At 38.4% G+C, this 27,660-nt stretch overlaps 1 protein-coding gene across 1 annotated transcript in view; it reads right to left on the minus strand.

Moving 5' to 3' along the window:
• The window catches only part of LOC127685304 (olfactory receptor 50-like), a 314,138-nt gene that overhangs the window by 163,464 nt on the left and 123,014 nt on the right, over window positions 1-27,660 (minus strand). The window lies entirely within an intron of this gene.

The raw sequence follows: 27,660 nt of genomic DNA on the forward strand, positions 1-27,660 counted from the left end.
TGTGTTACCTATTTTCAATATTTTCCTTAACATTAAAACAGTTCTGCATGGATTGTAGATTGTTCAGTCTTGTTAGTCTAGTGTTTTGTTTTTTATATCAGAGAAATGACTATATTTATTCTTCCTGTATTTTGCATTTTTTTGTGTGCCATTGGCTCTGAAAGAAATTCTCTATATACTCAAACTCTACTGCAAGACAAAAATACTGCTTTTGCTTTCATGGTGGATTGAATGAACATGGCTCTTATAGGCTCATGTATTTAAATATTGGTCCATAGTTGCTATAGCTGTTGAGGAAGCATTAGGCAATGTGGCCATGTTCAAGGAGGTCAGTCACATTGGGTGAGCTTTGAACAATCAAAAGCCTACAGCATTTCTAGTGTTATTCTCTGTTTCTTGCTTATGAATAATGTATAGAAGCTCTCAGCTGGTACTCCATTGCTGTGCCAGCCTGCCTTCATGATCCCTACAATGATGGTAATGAAGTTTACATGTCTGAAACTGAAAGCCCCAAATAAACTTTCTTTTATAAATAGATTTGGTCGGTGTTTTATCATAATAATATGAATATAACTAAGACATAGTAGCTGAATTTTTTCTTTAAACAATGATACTCCAAGCATTCCTATATGTATATTTAGAGGTTTAATATAAAATGAACTTTAGGGAAGAAAATGCATTGTATGTGATACTGTCAGTGTATCTACTAACTGTGGCTAAATATCACTATGCAATTTTCAAGTCAAAACAGATAGAATGGTAAACAAAAAACAAAAACAATAAATGCAAAGAACTCTGTAGAATTTAAGGAGGAACACAAAGCAAATTTTAGTAAGTGATTATTAACAAATATTAGTTCAAATGGAACAAATGTACTATACCAATAAAGCAATCAATAATGGTGTGCTATTGTTGTGAAAAGAAACCACAACCAAGGAAAACCTTATAAAAGAAAGTATCTAACTAGGGGCTTATTTACAGTTTTGGAGAGTTTCTTCATGGTGAAAATGTCATGTACCTTAGAGGCATGGTATTGGAACAGTAGCAGAATGGTTTACATCCTGATCCAAAGACAGAAAGACTGACACTAGACTTGGAAATGGCTCTTGTAACTTCATAGCCCACTCCCAGTGACAAAATAACCTCCATCAAATTTATAGCTACTATTCCCTCCCCAATAGTACCACTAACTGGTAGCTTTGCAAATACATAAGTATCTGGGGACCATTTTCATCAAACTATCACAAGGAGGAAATGGCATGTAGGTCCAAAGTTTATAAGAACAATATGTAAATTTTCAGAAATCTGAAATTTCTCTAAAATAATTATAAGCTTTGAAAGCTGTGTTAACTGAAAGCTCAACAGTTCCTGGGAATTATTATGTCATTTTTGGTGATATTTGGTAAATGTAATGTTTCTATTTTGTGTTTACAAAAATCATGAATGGCAAATAATGAATGTTCATCTCTGTTTACTATAGATTTGTACTTTAATAAGGAAAGGAATTTATTAACTATTTGTGATACAAGTGGCTGGCTCACTCTCATCCATATTTCTTATACTATAAGTACAGATGTAGGCAAGGGTAATGTTGCTGGAATTAGGAAGACACTGTCATTTCCCAGAGTGTTTATAAAGAAGTATGCGCAACAATTACTGCTTTAAGACATTAAAGCCTAGTTCCTCTATTTCTTTACAGGAAAAATCTATACTCTCACAAGGATATGGTGGACCATTAGAGCAACCATGTATATTATTATTTTACAGAGTTTGCATATATGTGAAATTCATGCTCATATTTATCCTTGCTTTCCCATTTGATGTTGGCCTGTTACATAATGTATTGGAAGACTTTATCAGGCACTTCATGTTGTATACGAATCCATCTTCCTTTTATATGCTTTATATTGCAAGTGTCTTCCATTATTGAAAAATTGTAAGGACCAGAGTGCAGTGGAATCCTGTCTTCTGTACATGACAGTGCTGGTGTAGTCACAAATTCACAGAAGCTATGGCTACTGAGTAAGACCTGTACAAAATCAAAATGTTAGCACTGAGGTGGGGAGGGGCTACCAAGGCCACACCTGAGGTGAAGAGTTAATGGAAGCTGATGACTGTGGGGAATTGAGAGTCCTTCTTTGGGATATGGACCACTGATAAATTTCCTATGAACCATTGAATGCCTATATCTATGCCCATACAAACAACACTAAACAGATTTATCAGGTTATTAAAGCATAATAGGATAAAAGTTGGAAGTCATTTGTTTGGGGAAAAATTGGAAGAGCTAGATAAGAAAAAGATGTATGTGAATGATCTTACTTTGCTGAATATGCAAGAAAGAAATTCTCAATGAATATATTAAGAAATAAAAACATTTACCATCTTTAAAATACTTTTTTTTAATTTTATGTGTGTCAGTGTATGTGTACTACATGAATACAGTGCCCAAGGAGGCTAGAAGTGGGCATCAGATATCCTAGAATTGTTGGTTCAAGTGGTTGTGAGCCACTATGTGAGTGCTGGACACTGACTCAGGTCATCTGCAGGAAAATCATGTGTTCTTAATACTAGAGCCATCTCTCCAATTGCCTGGTATATTATTGCATCCATTTAAGATTTGTGATCTTTACTTTATTGAAAAAATCATATCAAGTATTCTGATTTATTTAGAGTAACTAAGGAATGTGGTATTGGAAAATGGACAGAGTTTATACATAGGTAGAATTCTTTTTTTCAGAGACTCTATCTGTAAAAGCAAAAGAAATACTCAAATGTACTAGCTCCTACATATTTTTTTCAATCCCTAAGCAGTCAAAGCAGATTATAATTTTACTTTGCAATGCTGTTTTATGCCACCACTATAAATGTTTATTATATTATGTTATACTAAAAATTTTAAATGAAATTTAAAAACAGGTTTGCTGTACACTAAATGATCACAATAACTGTATCTCAGGTCTAATTTCTATAGTTCTTTGCTACAAGCATGACATTGTCAGAGACTGACATTACATCTTTGAACTGTCTTCAATAAAATTCTAGGATCAGGAAGCAGTCTGAACCAAATGATTCTTTTTTTTTTTTTTTGAATCTCATTAAACACATTGCTTTATTTTACTTTATGATTAATTAAAAACACATTGAATTATATTTAATTTTTTATTCGATATATTTTTTATTTGCATTTCAAATGATTTCCCCTTTTCTAGCCCCCTACTCCCCAAAAGTCCCGTAAGCCCCCTTCTCTACCCCTGTCCTCCCACCCACCCGTTCCCACTTCCCTGTTCTGGTTTTGCCGAATACTGCTTCACTGAGTCTTTCCAGAACAAGGGGCCACTCTTCTTCTTGTACCTCATTTGATGTGTAGATTATGTTTTGGGTATTCCAGTTTTCTAGGTTAATATCCACTTATTAGTGAGAGCATACCATTATTCACCTTTTGAGTCTGGGTTACCTCACTTAGTATGATGTTCTCTAGCTCCATCCATTTGCCTAAGAATTTCATGAATTCATTGTTTCTAATGGCTGAATAGTACTCCATTGTGTAGATATACCACATTTTTTGCATCCACTCTTCTGTTGAGGGATACCTGGGTTCTTTCCAGCATCTGGCAATTATAAATAGGGCTGCTATGAACATAGTAGAGCATGTATCCTTATTACATGGTGGGGAATCCTCTGGGTATATGCCCAGGAGTGGTATAGCAGGATCTTCTGGAAGTGAGGTGCCCAGTTTTTGGAGGAACCGCCAGACTGATTTCCAGAGTGGTTGTACCAATTTGCAACCCCACCAGCAGTAGCTCCTACATATTTTGAAATTAATTCCAGTTCAAAACTCATGTGCCATGAGGATATCAAATTGCCTGTTGTTTCTTTTTAAGCATGACTACTTAACAAGCAATGACCACAACAACCAGAAATTCCCCAACAACCCACAATAACCAACAACAGCCAACCCCACCTTACAGGCCCTAGCATTTCTATGACATCTGTGTTCTTCCTAGAATTCAAAACATCACACAATCACAGAAATTACCTTTTCTATACTAGAACATGAGGCTAATCATAGACAGCTGCTGTGGAAAACCTGAAACAGCCCCATATCTCACACCCGGAATTAAAACATAACGTATTTTCATGTTTTTCCTGTGTTTTCTATAGAAACTGAAACTCCAAACTTCTCACTACAGAGTTGATCTGGGGAACAAGGATGGTGGTTGCAGGGGAACTACATGAAGTGGAGGTAGGGGAAACTGAGGTTGATATGTAATGCATTTAAAAACACTAGGTGTTACACAAGGTAGGACACAAGGAGATGAGTGTAGAGGGAACAGGGTTGAGGTAGCCCTCACTGATGATGGGTGTCCTGGGAAAAGTTGCAGGCAGAGGATTTGGGAAGGAATCTCACTTGATGGTCCCAGATATTTGCAGCTGTCAGGGATTGCTGGTAGAGGTGTTTACTGGAGCCCAGAGGGGACACAACAGACACCACAAATGCTTAGATTGCCAGGTTATCCAACATTCAGGGGATTGAAGCATAGCAATTTCACCTGATTGTTCAAGGTAGCAACAGGCCTCCAGGAATGGAGGCAGACCTTGGTCTTGGGGAATAGAGTACCAAGCAGATAGGGCAGAACTCTGTTTTTTTTTTTTTTGTTTTGTTTTGTTTTTTTTTTTTTTTTTTTTTTGTCGTTATTTTTATTTTTGCTGCTGTTGTTATTTTTTTTAGTTCTTTTTTTTTATTCTATATAATTTATTTACATTTCAAATGATTTCCCCTTTTCTAGCCCCCTACTCCCCGAAAGTCCCTTAAGTCCCCTTCTCTTTCCCTGTCCTCCCACCCACCCCTTCCCACTTCCCTGTTCGGGTTTTGCCGAATACTGTTTCACTGAGTCTCTCCAGAACCAGGGGCCAGTCCTCCTTTCTCCTTGTACCTCATTTGATGTGTGGATTATGTTTTGGGTATTCCAGTTTTCTAGGTTAATAACCACTTATTAGTGAGTGCATACCATGATTCACCTTTTGAGTCTGGGTTACCTCACTTAGTATGATGTTCTCTAGCTCTATCCATTTGCCTAAGAATTTCATGAATTCATTGTTTCTAATGGCTGAATAGTACTCCATTGTGTAGATATACCACATTTTTTGTATCCACTCTTCTGTTGAGGGATACCTGGGTTCTTTCCAGCATCTGGCAATTATAAATAGGGCTGCTATGAACATAGTAGAGCATGTATCCTTATTACATGGTGGGGAATCTTCTGGGTATATGCCCAGGAATGGTATAGCAGGATCTTCTGGAAGTGAGGTGCCCAGTTTTTGGAGGAACCGCCAGACTGATTTCCAGAGTAGTTGTACCAATTTGCAGCCCCACCAGCAGTGGAGGAGTGTTCCTCTTTCTCCACACCCTCTCCAACACCTGCTGTCTCCTGAATTTTTAATCTTAGCCATTCTGACTGGTGTAAGATGAAATCGTAGGGTTGTTTTGATTTGCATTTCCCTAATGACTAATGAAGTTGAACATTTTTTAAGATGCTTCTCCGCCATCCGAAGTTGTTCAGGTGTGAATTCTTTGTTTAACTCTGTACCCCATTTTTTAATAGGGTTGTTCGGTTTTCTGGAGTCTAACTTCTTGAGTTCTTTATATATATTGGATATTAGCCCTCTATCTGATGTAGGATTGGTGAAGATCTTTTCCCAATTTGTTGGTTGCCGATTTGTCCTCTTGATGGTGTCCTTTGCCTTACAGAAACTTTGTAATTTTATGAGGTCCCATTTATCAATTCTTGCTCTTAGAGCATACACTATTGGTGTTCTGTTCAGAAACTTTCTCCCTGTACTGATGTCCTCAAGGGTCTTCCCCAGTTTCTTTTCTATTAGCTTCAGAGTGTCTGGCTTTATGTGGAGGTCCTTGATCCATTTGGATTTGAGCTTAGTACAAGGAGACAAGGATGGATCAATTTGCATTCTTCTGCATGCTGACCTCCAGTTGAACCAGCACCATTTGTTGAAAAGGCTATCATTTTTCCATTGGATGTTTTCAGCCTCTTTGTCGAGGATCAAGTGGCCATAGGTGTGTGGGTTCATTTCTGGATCTTCAATCCTGTTCCATTGATCCTCCTGCCTGTCACTGTACCAATACCATGCAGTTTTTAACACTATTGCTCTGTAGTATTGCTTGAGGTCAGGGATACTGATTCCCCCAGATTTTCTTTTGTTGCTGAGAATAGTTTTAGCTATCCTGGGTTTTTTGTTATTCCAGATGAATTTGATAATTGCTCTTTCTAACTCTGTGAAGAATTGAGTTGGGATTTTGATGGGTATTGCATTGAATCTGTATATTGCTTTTGGCAAAATGGCCATTTTAACTATATTGATTCTACCGATCCATGAGCATGGGAGGTTTTCCCATTTTTTGAGGTCTTCTTCCATTTCCTTCTTCAGAGTCTTGAAGTTCTTGTCATACAGATCTTTCACATGTTTGATAAGAGTCACTCCAAGATACTTTATATTGTTTGTGGCTATTGTGAAGGGGGTCATTTCCCTAATTTCTTTCTCAGCCTGCTTATCCTTTGAGTATAGGAAGGCCACTGATTTGCTTGTGTTGATTTTATAACCTGCCACTTTGCTGAAGTTGTTTATCAGCTGTAGGAGCTCTCTAGTGGAGTTTTTTGGGTCACTTAGGTAGACTATCATGTCGTCTGCAAATAATGAAAGTTTGACTTCTTCCTTTCCAATTTGTATCCCTTTGACCTCCTTATGTTGTCGAATTGCCCAAGCTAGTACCTCAAGTACAATATTGAAAAGATAAGGAGAAAGGGGGCAGCCTTGTCTGGTCCCTGATTTCAGTGGGATTGCTTCAAGTTTCTCTCCATTTAGTTTGATGCTGGCTACCGGTTTGCTGTATATTGCTTTTACTATGTTTAGGTATGGGCCTTGAATTCCTGTTCTCTCCAAGACTTTAAGCATGAAAGGATGCTGAATTTTGTCAAATGCTTTTTCAGCATCCAATGAAATGACCATGTGGTTTTGTTCTTTGAGTTTGTTTATGTAGTGGATTGCATTGATGGATTTCCGTATATTGAACCAACCCTGCATTCCCGGGATAAAGCCTACTTGATCATGGTGGATGATCGTTTTGATGTGTTCTTGGATTCGGTTGGCAAGAATTTTATTGAGTATTACCAAGCAGATAGGGCAGAACTCTGGTTTTTTTTTTTTTTTTTTTTTAGTTTAGTTTAGTTTTTTCTTCCTTTTTATATATGGTGAATTACACTGACAGCATTTTTTATTGGTTATTTTATTTATTAACATTTCAATGTTATCTCCCTTCCCGGTTTCTCATCTGCAAACCCCGTATCCCATCTCCCCTATCCTTGCTTCTATGAGGGCACTCTCCCACCCATCCACTACTACCTCACAGCCCTATTATTCCCCTAAACTGGGGCACCATGCCTCCACAGGACAGGGGGCCTTCCCTTCCATTTATGCCAGATAAGGCAATCCTCTCTGATAGATGCAGCTAGAGCCATGGGTCCTCCATGTTTACTCTTTAGTTGATGATTTAGTCCTTGGAGCTCTGAGGGAGGGGTGGATCTGGTTAGTTGGTATTGTTGGTCTTCCTATACAGTTGCAAACCCCTTCAACTCCTTCAGTTCTTCCCCTAACTCCTCCATTGAGGTTCCCGTGCTCAGTCAGATGGTTGGCTGATTTTCCAGTCTCCTGTCAGCAAGTGGTTCTTGACATCAGCAATATTGTCTGGATTTAGTGTCTGCAGATGGGATGAATCCCTAGGTAGGCAGTCTCTGGATGGTCCTTCCTTCAGTATCTGCTCCACTCTTTTTCCCTATATTTACTTTGAACAGGAGAAATTCTGGGTTAATATTTTTGAGATGGGTTGAACTATCTCTGTGTCTCTGTGTTTAAGACTACTTGATCAAGGTGAATGATATTTTTCGACGTGGTTTTTCAGTTTGCTAGTATATTATTGGGTATATATATATATATATATATATATATATATATATACAATATTCATGAGGGAAATTTGTATGAAATTCTTTTTTATTGTTGAATCTTCGTATGGTTTGAATATTAGGGTGATATTGGCCTCATAAACTGAATTTGACAATATTCCTTCTGTTTCTATTTTGTTGAATAATTTGAGGAGTATTGGTGTTACCTTTTCTTTGATATTCTGGATAAGGGCTTTGGATCCTGAATATTTGATTGGGAGAATTTTAATGAGTGTTTGAATTTCCTTAGGTTTTATAGGACTTTTGGAATTATTTATCTGATCTTGATTTAACTTTGTTAAGCTATATCTATTGAGAAAAAACGATTTTTAAAAGGATTTTCCAATTTTGTGATGTACAGGTTTTTAAAGTATGACTTAATTTCTTCAGTATCTAGTATATGTCCTCTTTTTCATTTCTGATTTTGTCAATTTGGATATTTTGTATGTCTCTTTGTTGGTCTGTATAAATCATTTGTCTAGCTTGTTGATTTTCCCAAAGTAAATTAGAAATCTGACTGAAACTCCGTTTTATAAAAAGGCCAAGGTTTCAGTTTCCCAAGGAAGCACATAAGACTTCTCAGAAAAAACACAAACAATGAGCCATTCATCATCAACAGGCCAAATATCTAACCAAGAAAGATAGCTATACCAAGGACTTATGCAGTTCCTGGAACTTTTCTAGGCCTAACCAAAAATGATAAAGCTAATATAACAATCAACCAATTAGAAATATACTAATGTAACTTCTACTTACTTAGCTGATCATATGAAAATTGGCCTAACCATCACTAAAATTCCCCTAGTTGTGCTTAAAAGGAGCCTGTGTGCTCATCTCAGGGATGCCATTTTAGAAGAATGTCTGATCTCAAATGCTGGATGTTTCTTCCGAATAATGTTTCTTCCAAATAATCTCTCTTTGCTTTTGCATCATATTTGATTTTGTGTTCTTCTTTCAATAACTTTCAGACCCTTACTCTTGGTGCATTAGCTGTTAATTTCTGGAACCCCCTGACTTGATAGTAGAGTGGTTTTGTTTTTTGTTTTTTTGTTTTTTTTAAGATAGCAATTGTCTCTCTGACAATCTGTGTGTTTGGTTTCATGTCTATGTTGTCTTTGTCTCATTCTGTGCTGTGTGTCATTGTCTTACCCCATGCTTTGATTTGTCTGGTGTCCTGGACACAACCTTGAAGCTAAAGGGGGGAGTATTCCATGACAACAACTACCTTCTGGCCTGGGGAGTCCCAAGAATGCTATGAACCTCACTTTGCTAGTCCAACTCAGGTTTTTGTGGATACTGTAAGGTTGTGCAGATCATAAGGAACCCATTTACAGGATTGGTCACCATCTGAATCATTTTGGTCTTTTAATTTTGACATCATTTTAGATCCATCTTAGACCTAATTCTGTATGTGTTAGTATTTTGCTTGTTCTCTTTTACTTTCTTGAAAGGCATCATGCCACAGGTGACTGTCCAGTTACAATTAAATGACTTCAAAGGGCTGTGGTGGAGAATGTGTTTTTAACTTTATGGTCGAGGAAACTATCTTTTGCAGGAATGAATAGCCACCAGCACTGACCCAGTCCCAGGGGAGGTTGGAGGTAACATATCAAGCCGTATCCAGGGTAAAAGAAGACAGACAGATGATAGTGGGTAATAATCAATAATGAGTTCAGCCCTACCAGGCCTCTTCACAAAGTTCTAGTGGGTCTCGCCCTGCATCCAAATGCCTGTTAAAACATGACTCTTGACTTAAATAGATAACCAAATATATTTATGTATATAAAACTCACAATTACATAATGCCAATTTACAATGATAAAGCATTATCCCAATGTTTCTAACCTCTCCAAAACACCAGAAATACGCCAGATGCCATTTGGATATCTGCATCTCGCTCCTGCTCTACTCGTGTGATCCAATGAGTCTCTTTGTCTCTCCTCCCCTCACTTCTCTTAGCTCTTCCTCTCTCCACTCCAATCACTGGCCTCTCAGTGCCTCAATGTATATGGATAGACAATATCTTGCAATATTTCACCCTTTCTGTTTAATTAAAAAAATTCTCTCCAAATATAAATTGAGCACGACTATTACAATTTTGTAAATTATAAAGTATAATATAGACCTAACCCCCAGTCCATCCTCTCTGTTAATCAAACAGAACTTCTGTCACCTAGTCTATCTTAAAGGAATATAATAATTAACACCTGACTCATGACTTGGCTATGAATTGTATGTCATCTGAAAACCATCTATTTAAATATATATCAGCTTTTCTTAATGCAAAACAGCTTCGGCTGGCTATGAGACTAACAGTCTTCAATCCCATCAGAAATCTGAGAGTGGCCAATAATAACTGAAAAAAATTGGAAGCCTAACACAGCTTCCAACACTTAGCCAAATGATAGAGTCCTCTGAAAACCTAGACAGTCCATCTCCTAAAATGTGAAGCATCAGTCTTCAGACTCCTGGCCCAGGGTCATCTGATAGACTTAGAGAAACAGGAATTGTTAAGGACTAGCCATTCTCTCTCAGCAGAATTCAAGCTGACCCAACCTGTAAAAGTGTCCTTTTTCGGGACAGAGTTTGTCTGCAGGTGAAGAAACAGCAATGTTGAGCTGTTTCACCACAACAGAAGCAGCTCTATTGATGCTCAGTTTCTTCTTTGAATCCAAGAAAGGGAAGCTGACAGCTGCAGACTAGTCTCTACAAGTGAAATAAATAACATAAAATGTCACATCAATGGATTTCTGACGTTTTTTAAAACAACTATCTATGTAAAGTATGCTGGACAGTTGTCTGCTAACTACTTTCAGCTGTTTCTGATTAAAATCTCGAAAACACCCTAACAATAAAATCAGAACCTTATATTTATATTTGGCCCTAGATTCACAAGCGTAAACACCTTGGATCTATTGTAATAATGGCAAAGAAGAAATGGGTCTAAGCCCTGTTATTTTAAATATTTATTATCAATCAAAGAAATTTATACTGAAGAAAACCTTGATTGTGAATCAAAATGAATTCTGTACCAAATAATAACTTATGACTTAAACTTAGTAACAATTAAAAGAATTTTTAGCAAATGAAATTAGGTCAATATAGTTATTTCTATTTCCTCTGTGTTTCAAATCTGAGCATTTCTATATTTCCTAGAAAGACAACTTAATAATAATAACAATCCTCTCCAGCCCCACATCACAGGGAACTGAGTCAATAACTTTTTGAAACTTCTTCAAGCTGAGTATGGGCATTGAGATAATTATAAGGGGGTGGGGGAAGAGTAAGGAAAATGGGGAAGTTGGTTGGTCTCTGATTTCTGTATCTTGACTGGATCTAAATGAAGTCCAGGACCTAAGAAGTTCAAGCAGGTCAGTTCAGGATGTTTGATGAGGAGAGTCATCCTGGCTGCATTTTCTGTAATGTATAACTCTCAACACAAAATTATAGTATCATAAAGATAGTTTTTCTGTTTGATATTCTGGAATCTAGCCCTCTGGAGGTCTCCCTCTATCATTTCTGATCCAAATAGCTCTGGAAGATGTCCAGAGCCTAATCACCCTTTCTAAAAACACAAAAACAAAACCCTTTTCCCAAATTAACATATCCTTGAGCCAGTAACCAGACAAACCTTCATTTTGACCTCTCTCCCAGAGGAATAATATAACCACAAAACTCAGCATCGCACCCATTAGGAAAATCAAAACAATCTAAAATAAATGAAATAAGCTAAGATACTGTATGAGCCTCTATTTAGGCATTTACTATATTGCCAAGCAGGAAAAGATATGCAAAATTCCTTGTGTGGGCCACATTAAAAGGAATACAAGCTTCCTGTGCCTGTTAAACAAGCTAAATAAAAATAATATGACTTGTATGAGCCACTATTTAGGGTACTCTTATCTAGCCAATGAGGAAAGACACCCAAAATTCCATGTGTGGGCCATGTTAAAAGGAATATGAGCTTCCTCTGTGTTTATATCATCTTGCTGTTTGGCTCTAGGCCCAGAGTAGCTGCCCTGTCTTACCATCAGTCTGTTGAACTCTCTATCTGAGCCACAGACTTTTGATAATTAATACCTGTGCTAAGCAGGCCATTGTTGTCACTACACTCTACCCTAGAGTCACTGACTACTTCCCAATACTAGCTCAACTTAAAACAACCTAAAACCACTGAAATAAACTATCTTTATTTTAAATTAAAACAATTAATTTACCCTTCCATCAGTACCCACTTATAAGCAGGCAGCTAGTCAACGCAGGATTTAAACCCAGAATTCCCATGGCGCCCACATTAGAATTTGAGGCCTTGTCTCCTTGTACTAAGCTCAAATCCAAATGGATCAAGGACCTCCACATAAAGCCAGACACTCTGAAGCTAATAGAAAAGAAACTGGGGAAGACCCTTGAGGACTTCAGTACAGGGAGAAAGTTTCTGAACAGAACACCAATAGCGTATGCTCTAAGAACTAGAATTGACAAATGGGACCTCATAAAATTACAAAGTTTCTGTAAGGCAAAGGACACCATCAAGAGGACAAATCGGCAACCAACAAATTAGGAAAAGATCTTCACCAATCCTACATCAGACAGAGGGCTAATATCCAATATATATAAAGAACTCAAGAAGTTAGACTCCAGAAAACTAAACAACCCTATTAAAAAAATGGGGTACAGAGTTAAACAAAGAATTCTCACCTGAAGAACTTCGGATGGTGGAGAAGCATCTTAAAAAATGCTCAACTTCATTAGTCATTAGGGAAATGCAAATCAAAACAACCCTGAGATTTCACAAAGTTTCTGTAAGGCAAAGAACACCATCAAAAAGACAAATCGGCAACCAAAAAATTGGGAAAAGATCTTCACCAGTCCTACATCTCATAGAGGGCTAATATCCAATATATATAAAGAACTCAAGAAGTTAGACTCCAGAAAACCAAACAACCCTATTAAAAAATGGGGTACACAGAGAAAGTATCCAAATTAACAAACTCAGAAATGAAAAGGGAGACATAACAACGGAAACTGAGGAAATCCAAAAAATCATCAGATCCTACTACAAGAGCCTGTACTCAACACAACTGGAGAATCTGGAGGAAATGGACAATTTCCTTGACAGATACCAAATACCAAAATTAAATCAGGACCAACTAGACCATCTGAAGAGTCCCATAAAGCCTAAAGAAATAGAAGGAGTCATAGAAAGTCTTCCAACCAAAAAAAGCACAGGACCAGATGGTTTCAGTGCAGAATTCTACCAGACCTTCAAAGAAGAGTTAACACCAATACTCTTCAAACTATTCCACAAAATAGAAACAGAAGGAACACTACCCAATTCCTTCTATGAAGCCAAAATTACGCTGATACCAAAGCCACACAAAGATCCAACAAAGAAAGAGAACTTCAGACCAATTTCCCTTATGAACATCGATGCAAAAATACTCAATAAAATTCTTGCCAACCGAATCCAAGAACACATCAAAACGATCATCCACCATGATCAAGTAGGCTTTATCCCGGGAATGCAGGGTTGGTTCAATATACGGAAATCCATCAATACAATCCACTACATAAACAAACTCAAAGAACAAAACCACATGGTCATTTCATTGGATGCTGAAAAAGCATTTGACAAAATTCAGCATCCTTTCATGCTTAAAGTCTTGGAGAGAACAGGAATTTAAGGCCCATACCTAAACATAGTAAAAGCAATATACAGCAAACCGGTAGCCAGCATCAAACTAAATGGAGAGAAACTCGAAGCAATCCCACTGAAATCAGGGACCAGACAAGGCTGCCCCCTTTCTCCTTATCTTTTCAATATTGTACTTGAGGTACTAGCTCGGGCAATTCGACAACATAAGGAGGTCAAAGGGATACAAATTGGAAAGGAGGACGTCAAACTATCATTATTTGCAGACGACATGATCGTCTACCTAAGTGACCCAAAGAACTCCACTAGAGAGCTCCTACAGCTGATAAACAGCTTCAGCAAAGTGGCAGGTTACAAAATCAACTCAAGCAAATCAGTGGCCTTCCTATACTCAAAGGATAAGCAGGCTGAGAAAGAAATTAGGGAAATGACCCCCTTCACAATAGCCACAAACAGTATAAAGTATCTTGGGGTGACTCTTACCAAACATGTGAAAGATCTGTATGACAAGAACTTCAAGACTCTGAAGAAGGAAATGGAAGAAGACCTCAAAAAATGGGAAAACCTCCCATGCTCATGGATCGGTAGAATCAATATAGTTAAAATGGCCATTTTGCCTAAAGCACTATACAGATTCAATGCAATACCCATCAAAATCCCAACTCAATTCTTCACAGAGTTAGAAAGAGCAATTATCAAATTCATCTGGAACAACAAAAAACCCAGGATAGCTAAAACTATTCTCAGCAACAAAAGAAAATCTGGGGGAATCAGTATCCCTGACCTCAAGCAATACTACAGAGCAATAGTGTTAAAAACTGCATGGTATTGGTACAGTGACAGGCAGGAGGATCAATGGAACAGGATTGAAGATCCAGAAATGAACCCACACACCTATGGCCACTTGATCCTCGACAAAGAGGCTGAAAACATCCAATGGAAAAAAGATAGCCTTTTCAACAAATGGTGCTGGTTCAACTGGAGGTCAGCATGCAGAAGAATGCGAATTGATCCATCTTTGTCTCCTTGTACTAAGCTCAAATCCAAATGGATCAAGGACCTCCACATAAAGCCAGACACTCTGAAGCTAATAGAAAAGAAACTGGGGAAGACCCTTGAGGACATCGGTACAGGGAGAAAGTTTCTGAACAGAACACCAATAGCGTATGCTCTAAGAGCAAGAATTGACAAATGGGACCTCATAAGGTTACAGAGTTTCTGTAAGGCAAAGGACACCATCAAGAGGACAGATCGGCAACCAACAAATTGGGAAAAGATCTTCACCAATCCTACATCAGACAGAGGGCTAATATCCAATATATATAAAGAACTCAAGAAGTTAGACTCCAGAAAACCGAACAACCCTATTAAAAAATGGGGTACAGAGTTAAACAAAGAATTCTCACCTGAAGAACTTCGGATGGCGGAGAAGCATCTTAAAAAATGCTCAACTTCATTAGTCATTAGGGAAATGCAAATCAAAACAACCCTAAGATTTCATCTTACACCAGTCAGAATGGCTAAGATTAAAAATTCAGGAGACAGCAGATGTTGGAGAGGGTGTGGAGAAAGAGGAACACTCCTCCACTGTTGGTGGGGTTGCAAATTGGTACAACCACTCTGGAAAGCAGTCTGGCGGTTCCTTCGAAAACTGGGCACCTCACTTCCAGAAGATCCTGCTATACCACTCCTGGGCATATACCCAGAGGATTCCCCACCATGTAATAAGGATACATGCTCTACTATGTTCATAGCAGCCCTATTTATAATTGCCAGATGCTGGAAAGAACCCAGGTATCCCTCAACAGAAGAGTGGATACAAAAAATGTGGTATATCTACACAATGGAGTACTATTCAGCCATTAGAAACAATGAATTCATGAAATTCGTAGGCAAATGGATGGAGCTAGAGAACATCATACTAAGTGAGGTAACCCAGACTCAAAAGGTGAATCATGGTATGCACTCACTAATAAGTGGTTATTAACCTAGAAAACTGGAATACCCAAAACATAATCCACACATCAAATGAGATACAAGAAGAAAGCAGGAGTGGTCCCTGGTTCTGGAAAGACTCAGTGAAACAGTATTTGGCAAAACCAGAACGGGGAACTGGGAAGGGGTGGGAGGGAGGACAGGGGAAGAGAAGGGGGCTTACGGGACTTTCGGGGAGTGGGGGGGCGGGCTAGAAAAGGGGAAATCATTTGAAATGTAAATAAATTATATCGAATAAAAAAAAGAATGAAAAAAAATGGGGTACAGAGTTAAACAAAGAATTCTCACCCGAAGAACTTCGGATGGTGGAGAAGCATCTTAAAAAATGCTCAACTTCATTAGTCATTAGGGAAATGCAAATCAAAACAACCCTGAGATTTCACCTTACACCAGTCAGAATGGCTAAGATTAAAATTTCAGGAGACAGCAGGTACTGGAGAAGATGTGGAGAAAGAGGAACACTCCTCCACTGCTGGTGGGTTTGCAAATTGGTACAACTACTCTGGAAATCAGTCTGGCGGTTCCTCCGAAAACTGGGCACCTCACTTCCAGAAGATCCTGCTATACCACTCCTGGGCATATACCCAGAGGATTCCCCACCATGTAATAAGGATACATGCTCTACTATGTTCATAGCAGCCCTATTTATAATTGCCAGATGCTGGAAAGAACCCAGGTATCCCTCAACAGAAGAGTGGATGCAAAAAATGTGGTGTATCTACACAATAGAGTACTATTCAGCCATTAGAAACAATGAATTCATGAAATTCTTAGGCAAATGGATGGAGCTAGAGAACATCATACTAAGTGAGGTAACCCAGACTCAAAAGTGAATCATGGTATGCACTCACTAATAAGTGTATATTAACCTAGAAAACTGGAATACCCAAAACATAATCCACACATCAAATGAGGTACAAGAAGAAAGGAGTGGCCCCTTGTTCTGGAAAGACTCAGTGAAGCAGTATTCAGCAAATCCAGAACGGAGAAGTGGGAAGGGGTGGGTGGGAGGACGGGGGTGAGAAGGGGGCTTACGGGACTTTCGGGGAGTGGGGGGCTAGAAAAGGGGAAATCATTTGAAATGTAAATAAAAAATATATCGAATAAAAAAAAAGAATATGAGTATCCTGTTAAGACCTATTTTCAGCACTAGGGGTCCTCAGTATTGTCAGTTTTTCCTTTGTTTCAACTTGGAACACTTCAGTAAGATGACCTGATTTTGGCATACTTATTTACTCACTTAATAACAACAGTAACCATGTCCTCCAGGGTCTTCCCCAGTTTTTATTTCAATTAGTTTCAGTGTGTCAGGTAATGTGGAGGTCCTTGATCCATTTGGAGTTGAGCTTGGTACAAGGAGATAAGAATGGATCGATGCACATTCTTCTGCATGCTGACCTCCAATTGAACCAGCACCATTTGTTGAAAAGACTATCTTTTTTCCACTGGATGCTTTCATCCCCTTTGTCGAAGACCAAGTGACCATAGGTGTGTTGGTTCATTTCTGGGTCTTCAATCCTATTCCATTGATCCGCTTGCCTGATATTGTACCAATACCATGCAGTTTTCATCACTATTGCTCTGTAGTAGAGTTTAAAGTCTGGGATATTGAATCCCCCTGAAGTTCTTTTACTGTTGAGAATAGTTTTAGCTATCCTGGGTTCTTTGTTATTCCAGATGAATTTGAGAATTGCTCTTTCTAGCTTTATGAAGAACTTGGTTGAGATTTTTATGGGAATAGCATTGAATCTGTAGATTGCCTTTGGCAAGATGGCCATTTTAACTATATTAATCCTGCCAATCCACGAGCATGGAAGGTTTTTCCATTTTCTGAGATCTTCTTCGATTTCCTTCTTCAGAGATCTGAAGTTCTTGTCATATAGGTCTTTCACTTGTTTGGTTAGAGTCACCCCAAGATACTTTATGTTGTTTGTAGCTATTGTGAAGGGGGTCATTTCCCTAATTTCTTTCTCAGTCTGCTTATCCTTTGAATATATAAAGGCTACTGATTTGCTTGTGTTGATTTTGTAGCCAGCCACTTTGCTGAAGTTGTTTATCAGCTGTAGGAGAAAAAAAACTGGGGAAGACCCTGGAGGACATGGGCACAGGGGAAAAGTTCCTGAATAGAACACCAATAGCTTATGCTCTAAGATCAAGAATTGACAAATGGGACCTCATAAAACTACAAAGTTTCTGTAAGGCAAAGAACACCGTCAAAAGGACAAAACATCAACCAACAGACTGGGAAAGAATCTTCACTAACCCTAAATCCGACAGAGGGCTCATATCTAATATATACAAAGAACTCAAGAAAGTAGAACCCAGAGTTCCAAATAACCCCATTAAAAAATGGGGTACGGAGCTAAACAAAGAATTTTCACATGAAGAACTTCAGAGAGCTGAGAAACACCTTAAGAAATGTTCAACATCATTAATCATTAGCGCAATGCAAATCAAAACAACCCTGAGATTTCACCTCACACCAGTCAGAATGGCTAAGGTAAAAAACTCAGGAGACAGCAGGTGTTGGCGAGGATGTGGAGAAAGAGGAACACTTTTCCATTGCTGGTGGAATTGCAAGATGGTGCAACCACTTTGGAAATCAGTCTGGCGGTTCCTCAGAAAACTGGGCATGTCACTTCCTGAGGACCCTGTTATACCACTTCTAGGCATATATCCAGAGGATTCTTCAGCATGCAATAAGGACACATGCTCCACTATGTTCATAGCAGCCCTATTTGTAGTAGCCAGAAGCTGGAAAGAACCTAGATGTCCTTCAACGGAGGAATGGATACAAAAAATGTGGTATATTTATACAATGGAGTACTATTCAGCCATTAGAAACAATGAATTCTAATGACACACCTGAAAGCCCTAGAACAAAAAGAAGCTATTTCACCCAGGAGGAGTAGAAGGCAGGAAATCATCAAACTCAGGGCCGAAATCAATCAAGTAGAAACAAAGAGAACCATACAAAAAATCAACAAAACCAGGAGCTGGTTCTTTGAGAAAATCAACAAGATAGATAAACCCTTAGCCAGACTGACCAAAGGGCACAGAGAAAGTATCCAAATTAACAACCTTAGAAATGAAAAGGGACATATAACAACGGAAACTGAGGAAATCCAAAAAATCATCAGATCCTACTACAAGAGCCTGTACTCAACACAACTGGAGAATCTGGAGGAAATGGACAATTTCCTTGACAGATACCAAATACCAAAATTAAATCAGGACCAACTAGACCATCTAAACAGTCCCATAAAGCCTAAAGAAATAGAAGGAGTCATAGAAAGTCTTCCAACCAGAAAAAGCACAGGACCAGATGGTTTCAGTGCAGAATTCTACCAGACCTTCAAAGAAGAGTTAACACCAATACTCTTCAAACTATTCCACAAAATAGAAACAGAAGGAACACTACCCAATTCCTTCTACGAAGCCACAATTACGCTGATACCAAAGCCACACAGAGATCCAACAAAGAAAGAGAACTTCAGACCAATTTCCCTTATGAACATTGATGCAAAAATACTCAATAAAATTCTTGCCAACCGAATCCAAGAACACATCAAAACGATCATCCACCATGATCAAGTAGGCTTTATCCCGGGAATGCAGGGTTGGTTCAATATACGGAAATCCATCAATACAATCCACTACATAAACAAACTCAAAGAACAAAACCACATGGTCATTTCATTGGATGCTGAAAAAGCATTTGACAAAATTCAGCATCCTTTCGTGCTTAAAGTCTTGGAGAGAACAGGAATCCAAGGCCCATACCTAAACATAGTAAAAGCAATATACAGCAAACCGGTAGCCAGCATCAAACTAAATGGAGAGAAACTTGAAGCAATCCCACTGAAATCAGGGACCAGACAAGGCTGCCCCCTTTCTCCTTATCTTTTCAATACTGTACTTGAGGTACTAGCTCGGGCAATTCGACAACATAAGGAGATCAAAGGGATACAAATTGGAAAGGAGGAAGTCAAACTATCATTATTTGCAGACGACATGATAGTCTACCTAAGTGACCCAAAAAACTCCACTAGAGAGCTCCTACAGCTGATAAACAACTTCAGCAAAGTGGCAGGTTATAAAATCAACACAAGCAAATCAGTGGCCTTCCTATACTCAAAGGATAAGCAGGCTGAGAAAGAAATTAGGGAAATGACCCCCTTCACAATAGCCACAAACAGTATAAAGTATCTTGGGGTGACTCTTACCAAACATGTGAAAGATCTGTATGACAAGAACTTCAAGACTCTGAAGAAGGAAATGGAAGAAGACCTCAAAAAATGGGAAAACCTCCCATGCTCATGGATCGGTAGAATCAATATAGTTAAAATGGCCATTTTGCCAAAAGCAATATACAGATTCAATGCAATACCCATCAAAATCCCAACTCAATTCTTCACAGAGTTAGAAAGAGCAATTATCAAATTCATCTGGAATAACAAAAAACCCAGGATAGCTAAAACTATTCTCAGCAACAAAAGAAAATCTGGGGGAATCAGTATCCCTGACCTCAAGCAATACTACAGAGTAATAGTGTTAAAAACTGCATGGTATTGGTACAGTGACAGGCAGGAGGATCAATGGAACAGGATTGAAGATCCAGAAATGAACCCACACACCTATGGCCACTTGATCCTCGACAAAGAGGCTGAAAACATCCAATGGAAAAATGATAACCTTTTCAACAAATGGTGCTGGTTCAACTGGAGGTCAGCATGCAGAAGAATGCGAATTGATTCATCCTTGTCTCCTTGTACTAAGCTCAAATCCAAATGGATCAAGGACCTCCACATAAAGCCAGACACTCTGAAACTAATAGAAAAGAAACTGGGGAAGACCCTTGAGGACATCGGTACAGGGAGAAAGTTTCTGAACAGAACACCAATAGCTATGCTCTAAGAGCAAGAATTGACAAATGGGACCTCATAAGGTTACAGAGTTTCTGTAAGGCAAAGGACACCATCAAGAGGACAGATCGGCAACCAACAAATTGGGAAAAGATCTTCACCAATCCTACATCAGACAGAGGGCTAATATCCAATATATATAAAGAACTCAAGAAGTTAGACTCCAGAAAACCGAACAACCCTATTAAAAAATGGGGTACAGAGTTAAACAAAGAATTCTCACCTGAAGAACTTCGGATGGCAGAGAAGCATCTTAAAAAATGCTCAGCTTCATTAGTCATTAGGGAAATGCAAATCAAAACAACCCTAAGATTTCATCTTACACCAGTCAGAATGGCTAAGATTAAAAATTCAGGAGACAGCAGGTGTTGGAGAGGGTGTGGAGAAAGAGGAACTCTCCTCCACTGCTGGTGGGGTTGCTAATTGGTACAACCACTCTGGAAATCAGTCTGGCGGTTCCTCCGAAAACTGGGCACCTCACTTCCAGAAGATCCTGCTATACCACTCCTGGGCATATACCCAGAGGATTCCCCACCATGTAATAAGGATACATGCTCTACTATGTTCATAGCAGCCCTATTTATAATTGCCAGATGCTGGAAAGAACCCAGGTATCCCTCAACAGAAGAGTGGATGCAAAACATGTGGTATATCTACACAATGGAGTACTATTCAGCCATTAGAAACAATGAATTCATGAAATTCTTAGTCAAATGGATGGAGCTAGAGAACATCATACTAAGTGAGGTAACCCAGACTCAAAAGGTGAATCATGGTATGCACTCACTAATAAGTGGTTATTAACCTAGAAAACTGGAATACCCAAAACATAATCCACACATCAAATGAGATACAAGAAGAAAGGAGGAGTGGTCCCTGGTTCTGGAAAGACTCAGTGAAACAGTATTCGGCAAAACCAGAACGGGGAACTGGGAAGGGGTGGGAGGGAGGACAGGGGAAGAGAAGGGGGCTTACGGGACTTTCGGGGAGTGGAGCGGGGCTAGAAAAGGGGAAATCATTTGAAATGTAAATAAATTATATCGAATAAAAAAAATTAAAAAAAAAGAAACAATGAATTCATGAAATTCTTAGGCAAATGGATGGAGCTAGAGAACATCATACTAATTGAGGTAACCCAGACTCAAAAGGTGAATCATGGTATGCACTCACTAATAAGTGGATATTAACCTAGAAAACTGGAATACCCAAAACATAATCCACACATCAAGTAAGGTACAAGAAGAAAGGAGGAGTGGCCCCTGGTTCTGGAAAGACTCAGTGAAACAGTATTCGGCAAAACCAGAACGGGGAAGTGGGAAGGGGTGGGTGGGAGGACAGGGGAAGAGAAGGGGGCTTACGGGACTTTCGGGGAGTGGGGGGGCTAGAAAAGGGAAATCATTTGAAATGTAAATAAATTATATCGAATAAAAAAATTAAAAAAAAAAGAAACAATGAATTCATGAAATTCTTAGGCAAATGGATGGATCTGGAGAACATCATACTAAGTGAGGTAACCCAGTCTCAAAAGATCAATCATGGTATGCACTCACTGATAAGTGGATATTAGCCTAGAAACTTTGAATACCCAGGACATAATCCACAAATTAAATGATGTCCAAAAAGAACGGAGGAGTGGGCCCTGGTTCTGGAAACACTCAGTGCAAGAGTATAGGGGAATTCCAGAACAGGGAAGTGGGAAGGGGTAGATGGAAGAATAGGGGGACGGAAGAGGGCTTATGGGACTTGCGGGGAGTGGGGACCCAGAAAAGGGGAAATCATTTGCAATGTAAATAAAAAATAAATTAATTAATTTAAAAAAATTTAATTTCATTGTTTAAAAACTACATCCATTGACAATGCTGGGGTTAAAAAAAATAATAGGGTGTTTAAAACATGTTAAATGTGTGAATAAATGAACATCTGTTTTATGAACTAAAAAAAAAAATAACAACAGTAACAACAAAACAAAACAAAACCTAAGGATTATAGGTGTAGAAGAAAGCAAATATTTCTAAATTAAAGGTCCAGTAAATGTCTTCAATAAAATTATAGAAGAAATCTTCCCTAACCTGAAGAATGAGATGACCATGAACATACAATAAGCCCACAGAACTCGAAATAGATTTGACCAGAAAAGAAATTCCTCCCATCACATAATAATTAAAACACAAAATGTACAAAACAAACAAAGAATATTAAAAATAGTAAGAGAAAAAGGTCAAGTAACATGTAAAGGTAGACCTATAAGAAATACACCGAACTTCTCACCAGAGACTATGAAAGCCAGAAGAGCCTGGGCAGATGTCATACAGATCAGAAGGAAACACAAATGCCAACCCAGACTCCTACGTCCAGCAAATCTCTCAATTACCATAGATGGAGAATCCAAGGCATTTCATGGCAAAAACAAATTTATACAGTAACTTTCCACAAATTCAGCCCTTCAAAGGGTAATGAATGAGAAACACCAATAAGAGGAAAGAAACTACACACTAGAAAAACCAAGAAATTAATCTTCTTTCAACAAACCCAAAAGAAGATAACCACACAAACATGAAAATTACATCAAAAATAGCAGGAAGCAACAATCACTATTCCTTAATATCTCTTAACATCAATGGACTCAATTCCCCAATTAAAAGACATAGACTAACAGACTGGATTCATAAACAAGACCCAACATTTTGCTCCATACAGGAAATGAATATCAGTGTCAAAGAAAAACACTACCTCAGAGTAAAAGGATGGAAAGCAGTTTTCCAAGCAAATGTTCCAAGGCAACAAGCTGGACTAACCATTCTAATATCCAATATAATGGACTTTCAACCAAAAGTCATCAAAAAAGACACAGGAGGACACTTTATGCTCATCAAAGGAGAAATCTACCGGGAAGAACTCTCAATTCTGAACATCTATACTCCAAATACAAGGGCACCCTGTTTCATAAAGGAAACTTTACTAAACCTTAAAGCACACATCACACTCCACACAATAATTGTGGGTGACTTAAACACCCCACTTTCATCAATGGACAGATGAGGCGAACACAAACAAAACAGAGACAAAGTGAAACTAACAGAAGTTTTGGACCAAATGGGTTTAATAGATATCTATAGAGCATTTCATCCTAAATCAAAAGAATATACCTTCTTCTCAGCACCTCATGGTACCTTCTCCAAAACTGACCATATAATTGGCAACAAATCAGACATCGATAGACATAAGAAGATCAAACTAATCCCATGCATCCTATTAGATCACTATGGAGTAAGGGTGGTTTTCAATAGCAACAAAAACAACAGAAAGCCCACATACACCTGGAAGTTGAACAGTGCTCTATTCAATGATACCTTGGTCAAGGAAGAAATAAGGAAAGAAACCAAAACCTTTTTAGAATTTAATGAAAATGAAGGCATAACATACCAAAATTTATGAGACACAATGAAAGCAAAGCTAAGAGGAAAACTCATAGGTCTGAGGGCCCCCTAAAAGAAGCTGGAGAGAGCATACACTAACAGCTCAACAGCACACCTGAAAGATTTAGAACAGAAAGATGCTAATACACCTAAGAGGAGTAGAAATCAGGAATCATCAAACTCAGGACTGAAACCAACCAACTTGAAACAAAATGAACTATACAAAGAATCAACAAAACTAGGAGCTTGATCTTTGAGAAGATCAACAAGATAGATAAACCTTTAGTCAGACTAACAAGAGGGCCCAGAGACAGTATCCAAATTAACAAAATCAGAAAGGAAAAGGGAGAAATAACAACAGAAACTGAGGAAAATTATCATATCCTATTACAAAAGCCAATACTCAACACAACAGGAAAATCTGAACGAAATGGGCAATTTCCTAGACAGTTACCAACTACCAAGGTTTAATCAAGATCAGAGAGACCATATAAATTGTCCCATTACCCCTAAAGAAATATAAGTGATCATTGACAGTCTCCCAACCAAAAAAAGCACAGACCAGATGGTTTTAGTGCAGAATCTTTCAGACCTTCAAACACCAATACTCTTCAAACTGTTCCACAAAATAGAAACAGAAGGAACACTACAAACTCATTCTATGAAGCCACAATTTCACTGATACCCAAACCACACAAAGATCCAACAAAGAGAGAGAACTTTAGACCACTTTCCCTTATGAATATCAATGGGAAAACACTCAATAAAATTCTTACCAACTAGATCCAAGAACACATCAAAATGATCATTTACCATGATCAAGTAGGCTTCATCCCAGTGATACAGGGATGTTTCAATATATGGAAATCTATCAATGTAATCCACTACATTAACAAACTCAAAGAAAAAAAAACTACATGGACATTTCATTAGATTCTGAAAAAGCATTTGACAAAATTCAGCATCCTTTCATGTTAAAGGTCTTGGAAAGATCAGGAATTCACAGCTCATACCAACATATAGTAAAAGCAATATACAGAAAACCAGTAGCCAACATCAAACTAAATGGAGAGAAACTTGAAGCAATCTCACTAAAATCAGGGACTAGACATGACTGCCCTCTCTCCCTATCTATTCAATAGAGTACTTGAAGTTCTAGCTAGAGCAATTGGATAAGAAAAGTAGGTTAATACATTGGAATGGAAGAAGTGAAATTCTCACTATTTGCAGATGATATGATAGTATACTTAAGCAACCCTAAAAAACTCCACCAGAGAACCCCTACAGCTGATAAACAACTTCAACAAAATGGCTGAATATAAAATTAACTCAAGCAAATCAGTAGCCTTCCTATACTCAAAGGTTAAACAAGCTGAGAAAGAAATTAGGGGAATTACACCCTTCACAATAGCCACAAACAATATAAAGTATCTGGGTGTGACTATCACCAAACAAGCGAAAGATCTGTATGACAAAAACTTCAAGACTTTGAAGAAAGAAATACAAGAAGACCTCAGAAGATGGAAAAACCTTCCATGTTCTTGGATTGACTGGATTAATATAGCAAAACTGGCCATATTGCCAAAAGCAGTATAAAGATTCAATGCAATTCCCATCAAAATCTCAACTAAATTCTTCATAGAGTTAGAAAGAGCAATTCTCAAATTCATCTGGAATCACAGGAAACCCAGGATAGCTAAAACTATTCTCAACAGTAAAAGAATTCTGGGGCAATCAGTATCCCCGACCTCAAGCAGTACTACACATCATTAGTGTTAAAAACTGCATGGTATTTGTACAGAAAAAGGCAGGCAGATCAATGGAATAGAATTGAAGACCCAGAAATGAACCCACACAATTATGGTCACTTGATATTTGAAAAGGGAGCTACAATCACCCAGTGGAAAAAAGATAGCCTTTTCAAGAAAAGGTGCTTGTTCCACTGGAAGTCAGCATGCAGAAGAATGCAAATTGATCCATTCTTTTCTCCTTGTACTAATCTCAAGTCCAAGTGGATCAAGGACCTCCACATAAAACCAGACACACTGAAACTAATAGAAAAGAAACAGGGGAAGAGCCTTGAGCACATGGGCACAGGGGAAAATTTCCTGAATAGAACAGCTATGCTAATTTCCTAACAGAAGATCTTATTCTCTAAAATTAAGAACTGACAAATGGGACCTCATAAAATTTCAAAGTTTCTGTAAGGCAAAGAACACTGTCAAAAGGACAAAATGGCAACCAACAAATTGGAAAAAGAGCTTTACCAACCCTACATCTGATAGAGGGCCAATATCCAAGACATACAAAGAACTCAAGAAGTTAGACTCGAGAGAAACAAATAACCCTATTAAAAATGGGGTACAGAGATAAACAAAGAAATTTCACCCGAGGAATATTGAATGCCTGAGAAACACCTAAATATATGTTCAACATCCTTAGTAATCAGGGAAATGCAAATCAAAACAATGCTGAGATTTCACCTCACACCAGTCAGAATGGCTAAGATCAAAAACTCAGGAGACAGCAGGTGCTGGTGAGGATGTAGAGAAAGAGGAACACTGCTAGTGGTATTGCAAGCTGGTACAACCACTGTGAAAATCAGTCTGGCCTTTCCTCAGAAAATTGGCATGATATGACTGGAGGACCCAGTTATACCACTCCTTGGCATATACCCAGAGGATTCCCCAACATGTAATAAGGACACATCCTCCACTATGTTCATAGCAGCTGTATTTATAATAACCAGAAGCTGGAAATAACCCAGATGTCCCTCAACAGAGGAATGGATACAGAAAATGTGGTATATTTATACTGTGGAATACTACTCAGCTATTAAAAACAATGAATTCATGAAATCTTAGGCAAGTGGGTGGAATTGGAGAATGCCCTGAGTGACGTGAGCCATTCACAAAAGAACATATATGGTGTGCACTCACTGATAAGTGGATATTAGCTCAGAAGCTTGGAATACCCAAGAAACATATCAAATTATGCCCAAAAAGAAGTAAGTAGAGGCCTCTGGTTTTAGAAAGGCTCAATGCAGAACTGTAGGGAAATACAAGGGCAGGGAAATGGAAAAGGGTTGTTTGGGGAACAGGGAGAAGGAAGATGGCTTATTGGACTTTCAGGGAGGGTGGATCCACAAAAGGGGAAAGCATTTGAAATGTAAATAAAGAATATATCAAATAAAAAACAAACAAAAGCAAAACAAAAAATTCCCAATTACTTAATGCCAATTTACAATGATAAAGTATTATCCCAATATTTCTAACCTCTCCAAAACACTAGAAATATGTCTGACCACATTTGGATATCAATGTCTTCTTCCTGCTCTGCTTGTGTGCTCTCCCGAGCATCTTTGTCTCCTTTCCCCTCAATTCTCTTAGATCCTTCTCTCCTCTCCAATCTCTGGCCTCTCACAGCCTCAATGTGAATCGATATGAAATATCTTGCAACAGACAGATTACATCACCATTCTGTGGTCAGCCCTGATGAGCTGTACAGATAATGCAGAACCCTCACATTGACATGGCCGGGCTTGGGCTCCTGAGGACCATGGTTCTATGTGGACCAGAATGAAAGACCAAGTGTCCAAGTGGACCAAGTGTCAGTGCAGGAATCAGGAAGAAGCGCTGCTTGGGCTCATCTGG

The sequence above is a fragment of the Apodemus sylvaticus genome, chromosome 5 (assembly GCF_947179515.1).
Source record: "Apodemus sylvaticus chromosome 5, mApoSyl1.1, whole genome shotgun sequence".
Lineage (NCBI taxonomy): Eukaryota > Metazoa > Chordata > Mammalia > Rodentia > Muridae > Apodemus > Apodemus sylvaticus.